The sequence below is a fragment of the Perissodus microlepis genome, chromosome 17 (assembly GCF_051167445.1).
Source record: "Perissodus microlepis isolate ML-2025 ecotype Zambia chromosome 17, ASM5116744v1, whole genome shotgun sequence".
In the NCBI taxonomy this organism is placed as follows: domain Eukaryota; kingdom Metazoa; phylum Chordata; class Actinopteri; order Cichliformes; family Cichlidae; genus Perissodus; species Perissodus microlepis.
Genome location: NC_140477.1, coordinates 35,058,957 through 35,082,433, shown reverse-complemented (window position 1 = coordinate 35,082,433; position 23,477 = coordinate 35,058,957). Strand labels below are relative to the sequence as shown.

The 23,477-nt window shown below is 40.8% G+C and overlaps 1 protein-coding gene across 2 annotated transcripts in view; it reads left to right on the top strand.

Moving 5' to 3' along the window:
• Positions 1 to 23,477, top strand: part of nav3 (neuron navigator 3) — a 402,370-nt gene that overhangs the window by 83,164 nt on the left and 295,729 nt on the right. Inside the window, exon 1 of one of the 2 annotated variants that reach the window (XM_084911104.1) lies at positions 20,044 to 20,451. The exons of the other annotated variant lie outside the window; for it this stretch is intronic. The gene's annotated coding sequence lies outside the window, so the exon portion shown is untranslated. Of the gene's footprint in view, positions 1 to 20,043; positions 20,452 to 23,477 lie in introns of those variants that run through there. 2 annotated transcript variants of the gene reach the window in all.

Genomic DNA, 23,477 nt, shown 5'->3' with positions numbered 1-23,477 from the left:
TGGCAAGTTTTCAGATCATGACTTAATTTGGTCTTAGAGCAAATTGCTTGCTTTCCCCCCCCCATTGCGTTCGGTTGCATTCAACAAAGTAACTCTGCTATGTAACCCAACCCAGCTTTCATTATCACTTAACTGTAAAAACAATCTCTTTATAGCACAGGCAGTTTTCCATTTTCCTCCTCATTAACTAAAAGGAGTGCATAATCTGGGCCATAATTTAACGTCTTTGCTAATGTTTTACACTGTCACTGAGGGAATTAACACGAGTACTATGACTTCCACTACTTCAGTGTCACATTAGGTTAACTTTACTTTCCACTGAACAATTGCTCACCAAGAGAGCCAATTTACTGCATGTGTATATTTTTATACAAAAGAATAGTTGTATTCTCCATACATAATGGTGGCATCCAGGTCATTAGAGAGGATAAGTAGGAGGTTACAATGGGAGTTGATCTTACTGTAGCGGTCCTCACAGCGACCCAACATCCCCCTTTACCCATGAATCAAACGTCCTAACGCTGTGTACTATTGTGCTGAGTACAAGAAGACAAATCACCCCTTTTACCTGCTTGCAAAATGCCCCTTAATCCTATTTCTTTGCATTTTTGTACCTCTTTCATCTCATTCTTCTTTCTTTAATCCTATCTTTGCTTGCATTAGCACACTATGCAATTGATTCCTGTAATGCTTATTGTCGTCGCTTTCATTGAAACCTAGCTGAGTTGTACTCGCAGTGAGTAAAACAGGACAGTATTCACTGCCATATAAGCCAGTTTAATGTATTTCATCTACTAGTGTAGCATTTACTCTCATGAAAAAGGCATAAAAGAGTAACCATTCCAGCACTGTTGCCTAGCAGCTCGAGCTCACAACGCATCCACAAACAGCCAGCGGAAATCCTCTGTGCAGTCGCTTAGCTGCGAGGCTCAGGTATAAATGTGCACTGTGGGCCTCGCATTATGCAGCGTCTGTGGTTTCATTATTAGACATACAGTGAATCTAATGCAAAACTAATTATTTTTTAGAAAACAATAACATTATTTCTTCAACTAAAATACAAGTGAGAATAGTTTCTTTGTCTGAGGTAAAATTGGTCAGATTGAATGGACTGCAGCTCTGTGAAACGCCAGTCAAGTTAAAGCTGTGATGTGTTTATGATGGCAAACCTTATCTTTGGACATTTTTTTACTCTCCTTTTCTCTTTTTCTTTCTCTCTCTTCTACAGCAAACGGTAGCATTGATCGCCTGTTACACTAGTTCTGTCAAGTTTGAGAGAATAACAGGATCCAAATGCAGGACTTCCTGAGAAGCGACAGTGAGGAAAGTTGGAGATAAAGTATCTGAATTTCAGGAGCGCCTTCAAAAACGCTCCTTCCGGCTCTTATTTATATATGATCCCCCAGTTCTACAAGCTGTTACGTGCCCCACCTTCCCTCCCCTTTTCAGTTCCTTCACTTCTTCTCTCCTATATAGTACATGGGGATCTGCCAGGCCTGGGAGCCGCTGCCAGTCCCCTTCGAGGCCTTCCCCAAACCGCAGCTCAAGTCATGTTTAAGCCATTCACCGTTATCTACTAAAACGCTGTCAAACCTCAAATGAGGACGTGGGCCCAGCGAGTGAAACAATCTTCGATATGCAAACAGTTCCAATTAATGTGATCTCCTCCGTGATGATTTCCCAACCCCCGTGCAGTGACTTTCTCCCTTCATCCATGGTGCTCATCATCCCAAAGTGTAACATATGACGCCATGTGACAAATCGTCGGTATGTTACGTGTTCAGAAACATGAGGACCGTTTGGAATCAATCTACACATGTACATTTCTTTTACTTTGTCATCTTTAATCGCTTTGGAAAACGCTATCTAATACGATTAAGAGTGTGGTTAATGTTAGGGATAAGGTTATGGTTAGGGTTAGGGCTGGAATACACGGCTGGAACGTGTGTTACTGCCGGGAGCGTCTTTGCATTGGATTCCATCCCCAGTCTGGCGCATATCACAGGGACATGGAAGGTTACCTTTCACGTTCCTATGGGACAAATCGTCGGTATGTTACGCGTTCGGAATGAGAATGGTCTGTTAAAAGTGCTGCTCCATTTGCACCATTTGAACTCCTGGCAAAACAAGACACAATAGTTGGAGCTTCTCTCCAAAATGAAGGCAAGGACTCATTCACCTTCACAAGCTGGTGTTCCACTGACAAGGTCACTCAACCATCCAGCGTTGAGTGAAGCTCAGCCATTCTCTTAAATCATGCGCCTGTGACGAGAATCAGCAGCAGCAGATGAGTATGATTGTCGGCAGGTGTGGCTGACTTTGGGGTGGGAAAGCTCTCCAGGCCTGGTGTTGCACAAAGAGTACTGGGATACTAGTGATGGGATTTCCGGCTCTTTTTAGAGAACCGGATCTTTCGGCTCGGCTCACTAAAAAGAGCCGGCTCTTTCGGCTCCGAACCGGCTCTTCAGGTTGTTTTGTTGCTTTAATTAATTTATTATTAACAATAATATAAAATTATGCACAAAAGGAATTACTAATGCTACTAATGTTTTATTTATATATGTTTATATATAAATATATGCAGTGGCTCCTAGAGACAAAACACGTACAAATTCCAAAACACTTTTCTAGCGTTAACTGACCTTCCAAAACAGAGCTACCTAGATCACTTAAATTACACAATTGAAAGCACATGTGTATGGTTTGTGTATTTATACACAAGCACTCATATATATTAAAATGATTTTAAAAAATGTTCATTTACCTGTTACTACCACACGCCAAATCCGGTCGTTGGTACTTGCTGGCTTGTGTAGCCACTAGGTAACGAAAGCTCAACACTGCGCCTAGCATCCTGGAGCACTTCTGTTGTGTTTTGTACGTGTTTTGAGTTTTTATGTGCTTCTGAGTTTTTACGTGGTTTGTATGGCGTTATTTTTGTGCCACTATTCTGAGCGCATGTAAAAAAAATTTGAGCGCACGTAAAAAAGGTTTGCAGGTGCAAGTGTGTGCACTCCGAAAACGTTAGAGCACTTATGTGATGTCTTGATGAATCAAGCAGGTATTTGAAGTTTACACAGCACCATTCTCACATGAAAATATCTTAAAAGTTTATTTTGTGACCCAGAAAGAGTAATATTTCAAACTCCGCCACTCTATGTTCCTCCGCCACTGCCTCGTTTGAGTTTTGGACGAAATGGATTCTGGGATATTGCATTTCGTCATTTCAAGCTGATTGGAGACCAGAACAGCCAATCAGATATTTTTGCATCCAAGTCTGTGATTGGCTGGTTTTGTGGCACAAATATAACGGTGTAGAGAAAGAGTTGAGCGCGCACGGGCAGAAATGTTGAGAGCGCGAGCAACACATTGCGAGCGAGCGCAAATGCAAAAACTGAGCGAGAGGGGCTGCTGTTGTGTGTGTGTGGATAATAGCAAACACGGAAATACATTTTCTGCACGCAGCAATGAATTTTGTTCACTCAAATTCAGCTTTTCTTCGCTCAAAATAAATTTCTCCTCAAAATGCAACACTTGCACCTGCAAACTTTTTTTACGTGTGCTCAAATTTTTTTTACGTGCGCTCAGAATAGTGGCACAAAAATAACACCATACCCCTCCCCCCTCTTCCCAGCGCAAAGCACAAGGCTCGCATGCGGAGTGAAGCGGAAAAAAAGTGCGAGAGAGGGTGAGAGAAAGAAAAAAAAACCCCACGGCTCGCGACAAGGATCCGGCTCGCGTCGTTCACGTCAAAGACCCGGCTCTAAGAGCCATTTCGTTCGCGACCGACACATCACTATGGGATACACACGCACACAGGAGGAACAGGAAGCGGACAACAGGACCAAAACAACACAAAATGGCAGCTTGACCAGTGAGGATTGGAGGACCGTGACAGACTCATTGCATACAGTGAAACCATGACACCACATATCGCTAATGTGACAAAAGTCTGAAAAAATAAGCAATATTTACGACTTTTAAACTTCTCACTTAACACTGGAAGTCTCCATCCGTCCGTTTTACGTTTTTAAAAATACTACTAATAATAACAATAATAATAATTAGTGAATAAGTAAAAGGGGCTTAAGGGGTTAAGAAACGCAAAACCTATACATAGCAGGACTTACAAGATCAACTTCTCACATCATTAACGCTTGTCTTGCCAAGCTGTCTCCTCTTCAGATGATGTACTTGCTGATGCCGTGGAAAACACACATCTGTTGCCAAAAGAGATGTGAAAAAGCATAGGATGAACAATCTCAGTGAAAAGGCTTGATTTCGGAACACGCCTTGGGTGTCAAATATGTGTCGGCACAAAAACGTTGCCACTTTGTCCAGCAGCCAACGAGAACAATAATCTTGTTCCTGTTGCCTTCAAAACATGTGAGGCATTAGAAATGAATCTATCCTTGAGCCTGCACAAATACACACAACATTTTTAGATGTTTGCACATTCAAGAATTTCCCAGTCCCTGAGGATGAATAAAGTGAATCTTATATTAGCTGAATGTAATTTATCATTCATTAAAATGACTTCCTTGCTTGGTGAATTTCTTTGCATCTCACGAATGTGGGATGATATGAATGTTATTGTAATAACTGAAGTGAGGAAAGTAAATTGAGTTTTTCCTGTTGGGGGGAGGGGGATCAGGTGATCCTTGTCCTCCACTTGCTTGGTTATTTGTTTCTGGTCTGTTAGTTTTTTTCATATTAATTTTGACGTTAAACTTTTTCTTGCACCACTTTATGACGGCGTCCCTTTTTGAGCTGGAAATTTTGATTTACTTGATTTACGTAATAGGATTCACCTTTATGTAATTCACTAACCTGCTGCCAACCCTTAGCCCCACACTGGTGACAGTAAAAGGAGTAATCCATCGTCCTCAAGAGGCTAATTTCATCACACACCCCTGGTCCCGACCTCAGTGTATGCTCACAAGTGTCACCAAGGACAGGGAGAAGATGAAATGTAACAGCACAACTGGGAGGCAGGGCTGAGAATTAGGTGGGAGTGATGGGCAGCTTTGAGCACATCTGTCAGTCTTGCCCGCCTAGCTCTGCTCAGGATGACTGACCTTCATCGTGTGAGCCATGATGCAGTTATTAATGTGCTTTGTTAGCGCTCTATTCTGCCCATCTGTGGCCTGTCTTCATCACAGTAGCAAAGTGGCTCCAAACCCTGCACAGGTCTGGGAACATCAGGATATAGTAATGAATAAAAAATGTTTTTTTAAAGTTTGCAGTTGGAGACAATGTTGCTCTACAAAGTTAAGCTGTTCTCTTATTAAATAAAGTAAAACACTAATTATACTTACAAATTTTGTTCAGCAGTAAATTAAAAAGTGTCCTGAATTCCCCAGGTGATACAGGGAACATCCACTCGACCAGACAGGATGTTCAGAGAGGCTGTCACTCTCAGCCTTAGCGCCCCCAGAGAGCCCTTCTGGATGTTCATGCTTGCCCAGAAAACAGCTGGGGCCTTGGCAAAGCATGTTAATGGTGGTTAACACTAGAGGTTAGTCATATCCCTGCCATGTTCTCATTTGAAAAGGATGGACAGCTTCAGGGGGGCGATGGCGCTCTCTGGTTGAACAGTCTGCAAAAATCATTCCCAGGACAGCATTTTGTACTGTCAGTATGATAGTGATGGGATTTCCGGCTCTTTTTAGAGAACCGGCTCTTTCGGCTCGGCTCACTAAAAAGAGCCGGCTCTTTCGGCTCCGACCCGGCTCTTCGGGTTGTTTTGTTGCTTTAATTAATTTATTATTAACAATAATAAAAAATTATGCACAAAAGGAATTACTAATGTAAAAAAAAAAAGTGGTTTTATTTATATATGTTTATATATAAATACTTACGGTGGCCCCTAGAGACTAAACACGTACAAACTCCAAAACACATTTCTAGCGTTAACTGACCTTCCAAAACAGAGCTACCTAGATCAGCGGTCCCCAACCCCCGGGCCTCGGACCGGTACCGGTCCGTGAGTCGTTTGGTACCGGGCCGCGAAAGTTGAGGCTCAGGTGTGAAATGTATGGTTTTCAGGGGTTTTATCGGTTTTCAGCGTTATTTTGTTATCGTTTTTATCGTTAACTCGGTTTTCCTGGGTCTTTTCACGTGTGTTATGAATAAATCTTCTTTTTTTCGGTACCGGTACTAGTTTTATTTTGTTGTATTTATCCGCGACACCTTAAAGGCCGGTCCGTGAAAATATTGTCAGGCATAAACCGGTCCGTGGCGCAAAAAAGGTTGGAGACCGCTGAGCTAGATCACTTAAATTACACAATTGAAAGCACATGTGTATGGTTTGTGTATTTATAGACAAGCACTCATATATATTAAAATAATTTTAAAAAAAAAGTTCATTTACCTGTTACTACCACACACCAAATCCGGTCGTAGCCACTAGGTAACAAAAGCTCAACACTGCGCCTAGCATCCTGGAGCACTTCTGTTGTGTTTTGTACGTGCTTTGGGGTTTTTACGTGCTTCTGAGTTTGTACGTGTTTTGGGGTTTGTACGTGTTTTAGAGTTTGTACATGCTTTGTCTCTAGGGGCCACCGTAAATATACTTTTATTTATTCACTCCACATAAAATGTAATAAATAAATCATATAATACAAAAAACAACTATTTACATTTCAACTTTAAACTATTTAAATTTTCAGCTTTTTCCTTTTAAACAAATTTAAAGTGAAACAACACAAAACACTGCAAACCACAACACAATTAAATATAAATTAAAATACGAAAACAAAAAGAAGATGCACATTCTCTGTCATATGGACCTGCATGAATAAACTTTCTGAATCCTTTATCATCCGCAACTGAAAATAGTTGTGGATGATCACTATACCTTTCTAATGTGACGTTGTTGTCCCTGGCTCTCTTTCCCTCTCTCTCTCCCTCCCGCTCTGTTCCTGTGCTACTGAGTGTAACTACCCCCCTCCCCCCTCTTCCCAGCGCAAAGCACAAGGCTCGCGTGCGGAGTGAAGCGGAAAAAAGGGCGAGAGAGAGGGTGAGAGAAAGAAAAAGAAAAAACACGGCTGGCGATAAGGAGCCGGCTCGCATCGTTCACTTCAAAGAGCCGTCTCTAAGAGCCACTTCGTTCACGACCGACACATCTCTACAGTATGAGGCAAATCAGAAGGAGGAGCTTCAAAATTACTGAGTACATTGTTGTAAACTGCTTATTGTCAATAGCATAGCATGCCTCCTTTAAAGGAGGAAATCCATGCTGTGCATAAAATTGCAGGTGTAATTTCATGTCAAGACTGGATAGATTAAAGTGGAATTTCAAAGAATTTCCCAAGTTGCTCTAGTTTCAGTTGCCTATTCCAGAGGGATCTCAGTGACAAGCCTGTGGTGGGTGTACTGCGTTCTGAATACCAAATGACATGAGTGCACACACACTGGCACGCACATTTGGGTTTGCGTGGCATCTGTTTCATCCATGAAATCTAATATCGACGTTAACCTGGAGACTGTTGGAGGGTGAAATCTGTCCTCGGCGGCTTTTCCACCCAGATGAGTCTTAATGGAAGGCTATGAAGATGCCAGTGTCTGTCGTTTTCCAGGCAGTATACCGTTCTCTGTTTATCTACAGTACTGTGCTAAATTGCCCTGGAGTTATGATGCTACCTGTTTTATGCCAAAGCCATATGGGGCATCTTGACTCCACCCGAGCAAAAATGTACAGAGACCTGAATAATATATCCAGCAAGCTATTAAGCCATTTTGTGCTTGTTGTAAATGTTTTATTATTCTAATAAAGATGCTTTTTTTTCTCTCCTCCACATTTGCAGTTTCATTGATAATCACAGAAAAAGTCACTGTGAATTAGTTGCCATTTGTTTTTTGAAACGCTCCTTTCCAAAACTTTAGCAAAGGAAAGGTTGTAATTCCTCTTCCTTTCATAAATAGTGTTATATAGTACAGGGTGTGTGGCAGGCCTCGTTAGACAGAGTCAGCCCACAATGGGAAGGGCAAAGCAAGAGGCATAAAACAGGCGAAAAGTCAAATTAGAACAGAAAGAATATACACTGAAAGGCTGGCTAAGAAGCTTGATGGTAAAGCAAGCCTGTAACTCGGTGCATGTCGTGGGGTGAGTTAGATACATGTATGTCAGAAAGCAAAAGTGTGTAATGAACAAGAGTAAATCAAGGTGAGTCATTTAAAAATAAAGCAGGAACCTCAATATATAAATAAATACATTTTTATTTATATAGCACCTTTCAAGACAGAATCACAAAGTGCTGCACATAAGATTACAAGTCATAAAAAGATTTAAAAAGAGAAAATAAAACAGGCAAAAAATTAACCAAAAGCAGTTTTAAAAAGGTGAGTTTTGAGTTGTTTTTTAAAAACAGCTACTGAGTCCACAGTTCTTAATGTTTGGGGGAGAGAGTTCCACAGTCTCGGGGCCACAGTGGCAAAAGCTCTATCAGACCTCCTCTTAGTATTTTTTAAAGCAAGTAAGCCCTGATCAGATGACCTCAAAGACCTGCTAGGGACATAGGGCTGTAGCAGATCAAAGATGTAGGCTGGTGCCAGTCCGTGCACAGCTCTGTAGGTCAAGACCAGGATCTTAAAATTGACTCTAAATTCAACAGGAAGCCAGTGTAACTGAGATAATAACGGTGTCACATGTGAGTACTTGGAGGATTTTGTCAAAAGCCTAGCTGCAGCGTTTTGCACAACCTGCAGACGATCCAGAGAACCTTTGCTTAGACACATAAACAGCGAATTACAATAATCCAAGCGTGACGAAATAAATGCATGTATAGCAATCTCCAGTTCAGAGCGAGATAACATCGGGCTTAGCTTAGCCACATTTCTTAAATGATAGAAACAAGACCGGACCAGAGATTTCACATGCCCATCCAATGTGAGACTCAAGTCAAAGGTGACACCTAAATTCCTGATAGAGGATTTAACATAGAGTGAGAGAGGACCAAGGGCTTTCACTATCTGCGATAAAAATCTATCAGGGGCGCATACGAGGACTTCGGTTTTCCCCTCGTTGAGTTGGAGGAAATTTGCAGCCATCCAACGTTTGATCAAATCTAAGCAATCATTCAGACGCTGAAGCTTAGATAAATCCTCGGGCATAAAAGAAACGTACAACTGAATATCATCAGCATAACTGTGATAAGAAATGTCCTCAAAAGAGCCCATTATATGCTGGAGGGGGAGAAGCTATATTAAAAAGAATAAAGGCCCCAAAACTGACCCATATGGAAAAGATATATATAAATCTTATAAAGTTTGTATCTGTCTTGTGTGAAACTTGTATGAAAAGCATACAAGAGTGAAAACAGATATAAGATCCCTTGAAAAATTATATAATGAAACTTGTATGTTTTGGATACTTACTAAAACAATATATGAAAGTAATGAGAAAGTGGCCACTTTCATGAGTAAATCATATAAGTTTTTACTATTTCTTTTCCATATGGGGACCCTTGAGGGACACCATAAGTAAGGGAGGTAGAGGATGACCTAAAATCGGAGACTGCCACAGAAAAGGATCAGTGATGGAGATAAGAGGAGAACCACTCTAATGCAGTTCCAGATACACCAACCCAATTTTTTAGCCTTTCAATGAGGATGTGATGGTCAACTGTGTCGAAAGCTGATGTGAGGTCCAACATGAGTAGAACAGAGCATTTTCCTGCATCATTATTCATCAAGATATCACTTGAGACCCTAAGAAGAGGAGTGAAATCGATGAAAACCGGACTGAAACTTATCGTAAAGGCCATGTTTATCTAGAGCTGCCATAAGTTGCTTAGCCACAACCTTTTCTAGAAGCTTAGCAATTAACGGTAACTTAGAGATAGGTCTGTAGCTGCTCCAAAGAGAGGGGTCTAGCTGAGGTTTTTTTAAAAGTGGGAGAATAGCAGCGTTTTTAAAATAAACCGGAACTATACCAGATGCCAGTGAAGAGTTGATTAAAGTGAGCACACATGGGCCAATAGACTGGAAGACATTTTTGAATAATGATGCAGGTACAATGTCAAGTGAACAGGAGGATGCTTTTACTGAATTCACTAATTTTACCAGCTCAGGTAGTGAAACAGGAGAGAAAGTATCCAAGATAATGGGCCGAGATGGGGTAGAGATCGAGATAACAGGTGCTGAGTGTGTAAAACTCATTCTCATGTTATGAATTTTTGCAAGTGTTACACCCCTGAAAACAGGGGGAAAAGAATCACGAGAGTGATTATGACTTGCGTCTCTCATGCAGTAGTTTATTGCAGTCAAAATGAGCAGAAACGTTTCACATTCTGTACTGCTAAATGTCACATGGTGGAAGAAAAACACTAAATAATAAACCGAAATACTAAAGTGCTTACTATACATATACTTGAGCAGGTTTCCTGACAAAATGGCTGACAATCGCGGCATTTTTAGCTCCTGCAGTTATCTTAATGGCCATTACACAGTACAAAACTGAGGCCGGTCCGTGAAAATATTGTCGGGCATAAACCGGTCCGTGGCGCAAAAAAGGTTGGAGACCGCTGACCTAGATCACTTAAATTACACAATTGAAAGCACATGTGTATTGTTTGTGTATTTATACACAAGCACTCATATATATTCAAATTATTTTAAAAAAAGTTAATTTACCTGTTACTACCACACACCAAAAGCCGGTCGTTGGTACTTGCTGGCTTGTGTAGCCACTAGGTAACAAAAGCTCAACACTGCGCCTAGCATCCTGGAGCACTTCTGTTGTGTTTTGTACGTGTTTTGAGTTTTTATGTGCTTCTGAGTTTTTACGTGTTTTGTCTCTAGGGGCCACTGTAAATATACTTTTATTTATTCACTCCACATAAAATGTAATAAATAAATCATATAATACAAAAACCAACTATTTACATTTCAACTTTTAACTATTTAAATTTTCAGCTTCTTCCTTTTACAAATTTAAAGTGAAACAACACAAAACACTGCAAACCACAACACAATTAAATATAAATTAAAATATGAAAACAAAAAGAAGATGCATATTCTCTGTCATATGGGCCTGCATGAATAAACTTTCTGAATCCTTTATCATCTGCAACTGAAAATAGTTGTGGATGATCACTATACCTTTCTAATGTGACGTTGTTGTCCCTCACTCTCTTTCTCTCTCTCTCCCTCCTGCTCTGTTCCTGTGCTACTGCGAGTGTAACTACCGCCCCTCCCCCCTCTTCCCAGCGCAAAGCACAAGGCTCGCATGCAGAGTGAAGCGGAAAAAAAGTGTGAGAGAGAGGGTGAGAGAAAGAAAAAAAAAACCCACGGCTCGCGATAAGGAGCCGGCTCGTGTCGTTCACGTCAAAGATCCGGCTCTAAGAGCCATTTCGTTCGCGACTGACACATCACTAGACCATGGTGGATAGATAATGTGTTTCTATTCATTATTCTTATCTTCTTTGTCAAAAGCCACGCAGACTGCTGCTGCTGCGCTCTGTATTGTTGTTTGACCCTTTTCCAAGGCAAATTAAAATTTCACAAAGACAACTTATTTGTGTAGATCGATCTATTTCAGATTTCCATAAGAATTAAGTGCCATTGAATTGGTATCCCTTGACTGATATTGGGGTCAACATTGCTTTTCTAGCCTTTAACCTCAAAGTTGTGAGAGCGCCGACCATTTGGACCCCACTGGGAATTAGCAGTTCCCCTTAAACAGTGAGAAATCTGAAATAAATTAATTAGGAAAGAAAATCCCAACCCTAGTGAACTGATGGATTTCTGGCTACTTAAATAAAGTATTTTATGAAAACGTTCTGTGATAAAATGGAAAATGTTCCAATAATTTTCTGCCAGCACATTATTTTAACAAAGGTTTCCATAAATAGTAAACGGTAAAATTCAATGTGTGGTTAAAAAACTGGTAAAAATATATATACATATGCAAAGTTCCCTTATTTTAAAACAATGCACTATACTGTAGTTTTACACACTGATTTTATTTTAAGCCTGATATTGGCTCTCCTTTTGGCATTATTGTGGTCTCAGCTAACCCTTTGAAGGCAGGTATTTGTAGCTAAGCTACAGTAGTTAGAACTAGCTAATGTGTGCAAAGGTTTTGTATAGTTTCTGAAGGCATTTTGCACGAGGCATAACCAAACAATGTGATAAATTGAGCAAATAAATAGTAAAGAAGAATTGCAGAGTGGATAGTAATTGTCACAATATATTACAATAGGTCTTCGATTTATGACCATTTTGCTCAAGCTTTAGAGATTGTGGATGATTAATTTAATATCAGTATAGTTGTAGGATAATAGATGTAATGTTTTCTTTACACCAATTCATTGGATTTTTTCAGTATTTGTTTCTGTCATGACTACACGTTTTTATCCCAAAACGTAACATACCGACGCTATGCGACAAATCTATGTTATGCTTTTGGGCGCCCAACCCGTCTGTATGTTACGCATTCCGAGGCACGAGAGGGGGTTGGAAAGAATCTATAAATGTAAGGTTATGATTAATGTTAGGGCTGCAATAGAAAGCCGCAAAGCAACAAAAAAGAAATAGAAAGCCTTTCCATTCGCTTTAAGAATCCGGAGCTTCATAAGGACATGGAAGGGTACCTTTCGCGTTAGGATGACGCGCCTCGGGCCATGACAAATCGTCGGCATGTTATGCATTGGGAATGAAAATGCTCTGGTCATGTACAGTCATTTGAAACTAACAACCATAGTCATGAATAACTTCTAAATCGATTTGCAAGTAAACTTATTATAATATGATTTATATAAACATCTGAGTGTACCGTAATAAAGTGTCATATCCATATTATCCACCACAACTCAAAATATATGAAAATTTTTTTAACTAAACATTTAGGACATCAGATCCAACGTTCCCCCTCTGAAAATACGTGAAACGAGTTGTTGGCCCTGTTACTGGCGACTCACCCAGGAAGCCCTTACATTTAATTGGCCTCCTGTTTGTTTTGAGCCTCGCCCACCCATTACGATCCCTCGTAAATGAGATAGTATAAAACCAAACTGCACCTGGGCACCCGGAGAGGGAGCAAAAGGGAGGCGGAAGTGCTGTGACACTAATGTCGTTAATTTTCCTTCAGGAAAACCCTCATATATTTCTCTTACAGGGAGTGCAGAATTATTAGGCAAGTTGTATTTTTGAGGAATAATTTTATTATTGAACAACAACCATGTTCTCAATGAACCCAAAAAACTCATTAATAGCAAAGCTGAATGTTTTTGGAAGTAGTTTTTAGTTTGTTTTTAGTTTTAGCTATTTTAGGGGGATATCTGTGTGTGCAGGTGACTATTACTGTGCATAATTATTAGGCAACTTAACAAAAAACAAATATATACCCATTTCAATGATTTATTTTTACCAGTGAAACCAATATAACATCTCCACATTCACAAATATACATTTCTGACATTCAAAAACAAAACAAAAACAAATCAGCGACCAATATAGCCACCTTTCTTTGCAAGGACACTCAAAAGCCTGCCATCCATGGATTCTGTCAGTGTTTTGATCTGTTCACCATCAACATTGCGTGCAGCAGCAACCACAGCCTCCCAGACACTGTTCAGAGAGGTGTACTGTTTTCCCTCCTTGTAAATCTCACATTTGATGATGGACCACAGGTTCTCAATGGGGTTCAGATCAGGTGAACAAGGAGGCCATGTCATTAGTTTTTCTTCTTTTATACCCTTTCTTGCCAGCCACGCTGTGGAGTACTTGGACGCGTGTGATGGAGCATTGTCCTGCATGAAAATCATGTTTTTCTTGAAGGATGCAGACTTCTTCCTGTACCGCTGCTTGAAGAAGGTGTCTTCCAGAAACTGGCAGTAGGACTGGGAGTTGAGCTTGACTCCATCCTCAACCCGAAAAGGCCCCACAAGCTCATCTTTGATGATACCAGCCCAAACCAGTACTCCACCTCCACCTTGCTGGCGTCTGAGTCGGACTGGAGCTCTCTGCCCTTTACCAATCCAGCCACGGGCCCATCCATCTGGCCCATCAAGACTCACTCTCATGTCATCAGTCCATAAAACCTTAGAAAAACCAGTCTTGAGATATTTCTTGGCCCAGTCTTGACGTTTCAGCTTGTGTGTCTTGTTCAGTGGTGGTCGTCTTTCAGCCTTTCTTACCTTGGCCATGTCTCTGAGTATTGCACACCTTGTGCTTTTGGGCACTCCAGTGATGTTGCAGCTCTGAAATATGGCCAAACTGGTGGCAAGTGGCATCTTGGCAGCTGCACGCTTGACTTTTCTCAGTTCATGGGCAGTTATTTTGCGCCTTGGTTTTTCCACACGCTTCTTGCGACCCTGTTGACTATTTTGAATGAAACGCTTGATTGTTCGATGATCACGCTTCAGAAGCTTTGCAATTTTGAGACTGCTGCATCCCTCTGCAAGATATCTCACTATTTTTGACTTTTCTGAGCCTGTCAAGTCCTTCTTTTGACCCATTTTGCCAAAGGAAAGGACGTTGCCTAATAATTATGCACACCTGATATAGGGTGTTGATGTCATTAGACCACACCCCTTCTCATTACAGCGATGCACATCACCTAATATGCTTAATTGGTAGTAGGCTTTCGAGCCTATACAGCTTGGAGTAAGACAACATGCATGAAGAGGATGAAGTGGACAAAATACTCATTTGCCTAATAATTCTGCACTCCCTGTAGTTATGGAAACCCTTATCTTTGAACACACACACCTCAGCTCAGCCATAACCAATTTCAGTTTGGCGACTCTTTAAATGTCTTCCATTATGGCCACTAAACTGGGAAGCCAGGGGATGCCTGAAAGTGATAATGAAGGGAAAGGTCACTTCGGTAACAACCTGTTAATTGGATTTGGGCTTCTTCTTTTTTTTTTTCACATCGATCATACCCTGCTCACCAGGTATGCTGTCCGTCTGGTCTGCAGTGAAGATTTATTTATTTATATTTTTGAACTGTATCTGGGGTTTTGAATTTTAAAGTTCATTTAAAACTTGCCTAACCTTTACATCACTCTTTAAAGCATCCCATTAACTTTTTATACTTATTTACCACCTTCTAGGCATCCATTCATATGCTATGAAGGTGAGTAAGAGGGGATTTTTCCGAGTAAATATTTGACTTTGTTCTTCTGTAATTTAAAATGGACATTTATTATGATCGTCTAAAAAAAACATTTCATACAACCTTCTATTTTTTTTCAGTCTTAGAGGAACAGGAACAACAAGGAACACTGGAGCCTGTATGCCCAGTATGATCGGTGAAACTCCCTTTTCTATCAGCGTAAAGACGTTTACCTACATTTAATCAATTAAATATCTTTGTTTTAGAAAAAGAAGTGCAAATTCAACAGCACTTCCACTTCCAGAAAAATGCTGCTCTAGTAAATGAAAAAAACATGATTCTACAGGTATAAACTGCAAGAAATAAACGTGTAAAATTACAGAAAATGCAATTATGGAACAGAAAACTTTGGTTATTTCAAAGTAAATGTCTATTTTCTGAAATTGTGATTATTGTGGACCCATTAGAAAATTAATAAATAAAAAACAAACAGAAAACCCACAAAATATAGTAATGATTTGAACTAGTAATGAAAAAACAGGAAGTTTTTTTCTGTGGTTTAATTGTTGATCTATTACTGAATGACTTTGATTTAGTATGAATAGCCATGGGATGTTTTTATCAGTAGAAACAACTGTACAACTTGTGAAAATACACTTAAAAGTCCTAAATGTAGGCTCTTCTTTACATTGTGGGCTGGTTTTTGGTCCACCGGCCTTATGTTTGACACCCCTGTGCTCCCTATTCTTCGCTTTCCTCCAAACGTTAACATATGACGTCGGCCTATTGCTCAGGTGTCACTATTGTAAATCTTGCAGCTGTAGTGAAGCCTACCTAGTCTCCAGACTGCTTTAACCTTGTGAGCTGCTGTTTTTGTATCCCAGGATAGAGAACAATTCACACGTCATGCATAACGACTGTTCTCATCAAACCCCCTGCTGGGCTGCTAAAGTGCTTTTCAAGCTGTCTCCCACTGGTATTCCCATCATTATTGACAGACCTCAAACATCCTCTAAGACTCAACAGACTTGTTGTCTCTCCGGTTCTCAAGCATCGTGTCATTTCAGAAAAAAACACAAGAAATACTTTCAAGTGGCTTTGCGGGTCTGTGAGACTGAGAAGCACATTCCATTCGGTGAAACTGAGGGAAAACTTTGTCTCCGGGGAATTGGCGCGTTGGAGGGGAACAAAACATGGCATCAGAGCTGGGCATTTAAATTAGGGTTGCTTTTTCAGCTCTGTTTTTTGGGGCATAGATGGGTATAATCCTCAAAGGTAATTGGATTTTTCCAGGAATGGAGTGCGGAGGTAGGATGCAGCAGGTTGATGAGGAATATGTAGAATGAGGACAGTTTCCACAGCTAAAGAGAGTTGATTCAAAGTTTATTGCTTGTTTTTCTCCAGAAACATTGTTGAAATCTATTTGTGCTCAGCATTGTCTTACGTCTTGCTGCATCAGGTAAACTTGCGGTCAAGTCGCGTTACAATCCTGATGGGATTTGGGGGGGGTTTGCGCAGGGGCTGGGAACTGCAAAAGGTAGCAGTCTGCAGGAAAGTAGATATGGCTGAAAAAGTCACACCTGGGATCTGCAGTACATCATGTGTTATGAGGAATTGGTACTGTGGTAGACTGCTAGCTTTCCAGTCTTTTTATTCTTGTATTCTATGTGCAAAGAAAACTGTGTTTAAGCTGAAATGGTAATTGCATATGTGTTTTTGAGCTCAATGGATAAATTGTGACAAATTCCATTTAGTTTCTTGTTATTTTAAGCTCTTTTTATTGCACTGCTGCTCCCTGTGATGAATGGTGATCTGTGGTGCAAAGGGGCAAAAGTGAAGGAGCCACAGGATTCATAGTAGGGCCAACACTTTGTAGTGTTGCGCTAATCTGTCTCCTGTCTTAACTCAGCTCTTGTAACCTGTTGGATTACAGCGCAGGAGGGCTGTTGTGCATTCAATTTTGTGTGTTACAGAATCTAGGACTGGCATTTTAGACTGGTGTATATACCAACCTGACTCATGGTTGTTATTTTTTATGGATTGTGTGGATTTCTTATGTTCTTTCATGTACACATCATGTTTTTAAATGTCCAATGATTTACTCTTGTGCTACAGCAGCTGTGTTGAGTACTACAAGGAGAATAATGCTGAACTGTAGTATTCTTTAAACAGCTCATTACCTCCGCCTAGGAAGTTATGTTTTTGTTTGTGTGCGTGCGTATGATTCATTCTGTGAACACAGTTGCTCATAATGTTTTGAATGAACTCTAATAAAGCTTTGTAGGAGTGTAGAGTGGGGTCATGGTAATAATCCATTCAAATGTGGCTTACATCCACTGAGGTCAATAAGGTCAGCTCAATGAGTGAATGGTTGAAAATAGACAAAAAGCCTTATAACCTAGAAAGTGTGACTCTTAAAAGTGTGGTGTGTGTTGACAACATATACAGTGTAAAGATTTAAAACATCATGTCACATCTGACCTCTGACCTCTCCTTCAAAGTCAATGGATTGATCTGATGGTCAAAGTGACAATAACGCTATATAGAGATATTTTGAAAACTGTGTTTCCTACTGTGATTGTTTCTATTGACAGCATGTAGGCATATGTGATACATATGGATTCTAAATATCACATTACTCTGACCTCTGACCTCTTCTTCAAGATCAAAGTCAAACTTTCATAAAATGTATTTTATTTTTACTGCGCTACAAACTTCTTTAAGCAAATTTTAAAAGAGCAAAAAAAACCAAAATGCAATGCTAATACTGGCCCGAGAGTGTGCTGCCTTGGCAGAAGTTTTTGCTCTCTTAGTGCTTCTTGTTATAGCATATACGAGTTAATCTTAGTAAAAATTCTTAGAAAAGAAAAGAGGAAAATCACACTTATTTAAACTATTAAGATGTTAGCAAACTTTAAGACAAATAAACCGAGTAAGCCTGTGCTAGCAAGCATCTGTTAAGCTTTATCTCCCTTTCTTTTACCCTAGGAGTCTACGAGGCTCATGCTAAAGTAATGAAAACATTATTACATCCATTAAATGTGATCAAAACATAACGTACCCAGCATTACTTATTTCTTCTTCTTCTTTTCTTTTTACACATTGCATGCTCTCTCTCTGCTTTAAGAAGAGAGGAGGTCCGACCCATTTATTCAGGAGGGAGTAAATGGGTCGGACCTGACGAACACAGCAGTGGCAGGAATGCTCTGAATGATATGGTGATCTTACTCTGGAAGTCAGGTGACGAAGAATGGCATAGACACGGAGATCTAGAAGTAATTAGCGTTTTGGTCAGAGTATCTCTGTGATGTTGACTGTAGATGTACAGATCATATTATATGGCAAGTCCACCAGTTGATCCTGTTTAATTCAGCACAAGTGGTTTCCAGAGAACGAGTGTGGGAGAGAAAATGACACCTAATAAATTCAGTTTAGTTTTTTTTCTCAGTCTTCAGCCTTTGTGCTTGTCAGAAGAACAAATATTACCGTATCACAGAGATGTGTGTTGGTTTGGGTTCTTTCTTTTTTTTTGTCCTATTGGTTTGAACCAGATGGGATGCAGCTCAAAAACATCCCTCCAGACACCAACAAAATTTTAAGAAAAAAATGTTTTAAAAAGACCTGCTGACTGTGACAAGCAGTGGGCTGCTTTGTGCTGCCACTGTGAGACAAATCCAAGCACACCACTCCCATACAGTCACGATGACAACAATAGCTGCATTTCCCCCCTGAACTTTACTCTTTAAGGAAACCTTTTTTCCGACTGTTTAACATGTTATTCATTACCATTAAACCGCAGCCTCTGTCTGAAATCAGCATGTGGGTTCATTTTTGGCAGGTAAGTCTCAGAAGGCCGGTCAGTATGTAACTTCTTTGTTTATATTAAAAGCATCCATGAGCAAGATACTCAAATCCAATTGGCCCGCAATGCATCCATCAGTGTCAGAGCATTCCATTTAGCATTTATTCTGGCTTTTTGGGGCCCTAAAAGTTAACCATAGCTCTACATTTGTAATAATTCTATTAATGCCTTCGTAATTAATGAGTTTATGAAGATTTATATAGTCCAGAGAGTGATTGAGCTTTCAAAGTAGAGTTTTCAGCAATTAAATGAAGCACTTCCTTTATATGGATGTGTCATACGTAATTTTCTTGTGGTAATTGTTAATCTTTTGATTAACAATTTGGATATTTTTTTTATTAGTGACTTATTAACTGTGCTCTAACATACACTCCAGCAGCAGTAAACTGAGTACACTTTAAAGATTCACTTTCTTCATGACGTGGAGTTCCCGGTGCCTCCGCATGCTGCCTCTGTGCTCTTTGTTCCACTTCATTGGGGTGTGTGCCTGTGTGTGAATATGTGTGTGTGTGTGGATGACAGTGTATACCAAGAGAGCATTTTAAGGATGGGTTGGATCTCTCACTGTCTACTCCCCCATCCCAATCTTCTCTTTGCTATGTAAGTGAGTGAGTGTGTGTGTGTCTTCCTGTCAGCAGCAGTATTTGATGTTGTTGAATATAAGTCTGGATGGCATGTGTGTGTGTGTGTGTGTGTGTGTGTGTGTGTGTGTATTTCTGAATGTGGTGTGTAAAAGAATGAAGAGGGTAAGTGAATCTATGCAGGATCACTCTGTGTGTGTGAGAGACAGAGAAAAAGAGTGCGTAAAAAGAGAGAAGAAGAATAAGGAGGAAAAGCACGCTGTGTCTTTGCACATGTGCACGTTTGTTGCATGCCTCTGTAGGTGTGTGTAGTAAGCCCCCCCCCCCCCCCCCCCCCCCCCCCTTTACACACACATACACACAACTCCAGGGACTAGCATGTTCATTATTCTTCCTAAAAGAACCATTAAAATTTCATCAGTGCAATGCAATCTGTAGCAGGGCGGGGGGTAGGAGTGTGTGTAGGAGAGAGAGATACTCAGTAGTGTGAGGGGAGGGAGGGAGCTCGCATCCTCCACTCGTTCACTGCTGCCTGCCTTCATTCCCCTCTCCTCCTCCTCCTTTTCTTCTTCATCGTCTTCTTCTTCTCCTCCGGTGGCTGGATTCCCTGGCTGATCGGGAGCACGCCAGATTACTACTTCTATCATGACGTGAGCCACCAGCATCCCTCCTGCCTCATTCGCTTCGTCCTCCTGCCTCATTCTACTACTATTACAGTACCACTCTGTCCTCTTTCTCTCTCATGCACCGCACTCACACTGGAGAGGAGTTAGCATCCTGGATAAAAGGGTTAACAAGGTGTACTTGGAATCTAGAGAAAGGATTTTCTTATTCTTGTTGCTGCAGGCAGGTTTGGATATGTAACACATGGAGCAGGATCCTGCAGGGGAATATTTATAGAGTTGAGTCCTCCTTTAAAGTAGTTCATGGCAGGAGATTTAAAGGTGAGCCGTTCATTTGATTCTGTCTTTGGCTTCAAACTTGTTGATCAGTGTGACTTGGACAACACATCATGTCCTTTTCTATGTACACAACTTTTCAGAGTTTTGGCATTTTCACCTTTTTTTTTCTTGAAGTAGTGTTATCTGGTGTGCTGTACTACTGATTCATTGAAAGGAGTGAGGCTCATTAGTGTTGCTCTTTTTCTGCAGTGATCAGAAAGGCAGGGGAAATTAGCAGCAGCCTTTAAAGGCAGCAGGGAGTGAGTGAGCATTGGTTTTTTTTTCCTTCCTCCACAAACCCCTCACACCCACCTCCTCCGCCCCATCCCGTATGCCGCTTTGTTGTGCCAGCATGTGTGTGAGGCTCTGTCTCACAGGTAGATCTGATGATGCTAATTGTGTCCTAATTGGGTTTGTTTCCCTCCAGCCGTGGAGGTTTTTGGTTTGGGAGCCTCTCACTGCCACAGATGAGAGAGATGGTGGCTTGGCGTGTGCGTACATGTGCGAGAGTAGGGTCGAGATTATGTTTGAGTGAAAACGAGGGAGAGTGTTACGCTGAGAGCTGTTGCAGGAGTGTGTGTCTGGACCAGCCTGTGAGGAGTGAAAGAGTGAGTCTTTTGGTAGGGTGCTTGTTGTTGTGTGTATGTGGCCATAGGACTGAGTGTGAGCTCTGTGTGTGTGTGTGTGTGTGTGTGTGTGTGTGTGTGTGTGTGGGTGCTATTTGCAAGCGCATCTGTGGAGGACTTGTGTGATGGATGGTGACTGACGGAGGGTGTGAGGTGTGTGAAGGAGGAGGATGAAGAGGAGAGGCAGTAGGATGGGGGAGGGTGTAGAGAGGAGGCAGAGAAACCAGTCTCCCATTTGTGTGTGTGTGTGTGTGGGGGGGGGGGGAAGAATCTAGGTAGTGGAGCAGTACATCACAGAATGGCTAATGGAATGCTGGAGACTTGAAGGGTCCTCTCCCATTTCCCCTCCATCACCACGCCTCACCCCTCCCTCCACACAGGATTGTGGGCAGAGTGTGACACACCAAGCGACATGCCGTGGCTTATGTGTAGACTTCTGCATGTGCTCCACCCTTGTCAGGGAAGAAACTGGTTGAGGAGCTACCTGGATGAATATTTCTACCGCCTAATTATCATCTTTTTGATTTTAGTCCCGGTAGAGTGTAACACACTGCTGCTAACACGTTGCTGTTTAAATCTATCTATTTTCACCTGTAGTCTATTTTCTGGTAGCTTTCCTCACTTTCTAATTTGTAAAGTAGTTCGAGGTGAAGAAGCTCTTAACGACAGCTGTACCACGACTGAAAAATCAGCAAACCCAAGCACAACCCCCCCCCCTCAAAACCTTGGATTCATTTTAGCTAAGCAGTACCAGTCACTGTAAGTCAAACACACATATCTACTACAAGAACTGAATGCACATTAAAAGAATAACAATAAAAAATAATCTACATGCCACCTTTGTGGTTTTTTTTGCTTGATTGTTTGTATCTCTGTCCTCTGTGTTTTTACGTTTATGAAGCTCATTTTGGAGCCCCTCGATGTTTTTGTGAAGAGCACAACTCTTGTGGTTAAGGGTCTCGTTAACTGATTTGATTTCTTCATATTTGCTGCCTAAATCTTTGAGTCGCCCAAGGTCATCATGGACCTCTTCAGATTCTCAGTAAATGTTTTCCACCTGATCTTTAATTTCCTAGAATGTGTTGAGGAGCCACAGTTTTGCATTTTTATATTGTTCTTTCGCATTTTGCTCCAGCCTGGCCTGTTTTCGGCTTCCAGTTCTGTGAACTAGATCCACACCCTCATGATCCGTGTGGTTTTTCTGTCAGCTGCTGGACTTCCTTCTGGAGATTCATGCTGCATTGGTTTAAGGTTTGGTTGTCTTCCTGTTTTGTTTTACATTTATCTACCAGCTGATTTTGCTTTGAGACTTCACACTGCTTTGCTGATTCAAGGTTTTCTTGTCTGTTCTAACTTTCTTATATATTCATCCTCAGGTTCTTTTGCATCTTTAAGCTTCGTATTTAAGGCCCCAAGATCTTCCTGAAGAATCTGATTGTTTTTTATAAAGTCTTGTTTTTCTTTTTGTGCAGACCTAAGTTTTTCCTCCTAAGCTATTTGAGCCTCAAATTTAATCTTCACGTCCTGCACTTGGTTATTCAGGAATATGTTTTCATCCCTGGCAGTTTTTCTCTCAGCCCTTTTTAGCCCTTTCTGCATACCTTGTTGTTCATTACTATTTGCAAGCTTGATCAAGAAGTCCTCTAGTTGGAGTGTTGACATCTCATTCTGTTGTCTGATGCCTTCTCTTTCCCCAGGAAGGTCTTTCCTGATAGCCTGTTTATGCTGAAACATTTTGCATTTTTATGTTTTAGGGACAGAAATAAATCTAAACAGACCAGAATTTTATTCTGTTGTTCAGAGATCAATGACTCTGAGTGGAGGGAGCTAAAGCTGCAGCTGCCAAGAAACCTAAAGGATTTAAAGAGGAGTGGGCCAGAATCCCTCCTGAGATGTGTGCAAACCTGGTGTCCGACTACAAGAAAGGTTTTTGTACTCGGTTATGGTTTGCTTGGGGATCAAATACTTAGTTCATTCAGTGACATGCAAATCAAATATAGAACTTTTTTCTGGATTTTTGGTTGACATGTTTCCTCTCTTCATGAAAAAGAAACTACCATAAAGATTAGAGGCTGTTCATTTCTTTGTAAGTGATCAAACTTAAAATTCAGCAGGGGATCAAATACTTATTTCCCCCACTCTATGCGACGTTCATGTGTGACTTTGAAATCTATATGGCGACACTTGAGCTGTGGGAGGGTTTTGATCTTTCGTGCAACACATTCACAAAGATGGGGCTTTTTTCATGTAAGATCCTGGAAATATTGATGCTGCCCTATGATGACCCAGAGTATCTCAGCATGTTCATTTGATTTATTAATTTCCATCTTTAAATGTTCTTTCTGAAAATCCCCCCTAGGTTGATAACAGAATCTCGTTGCCATTACAGAAATAACTGAATAA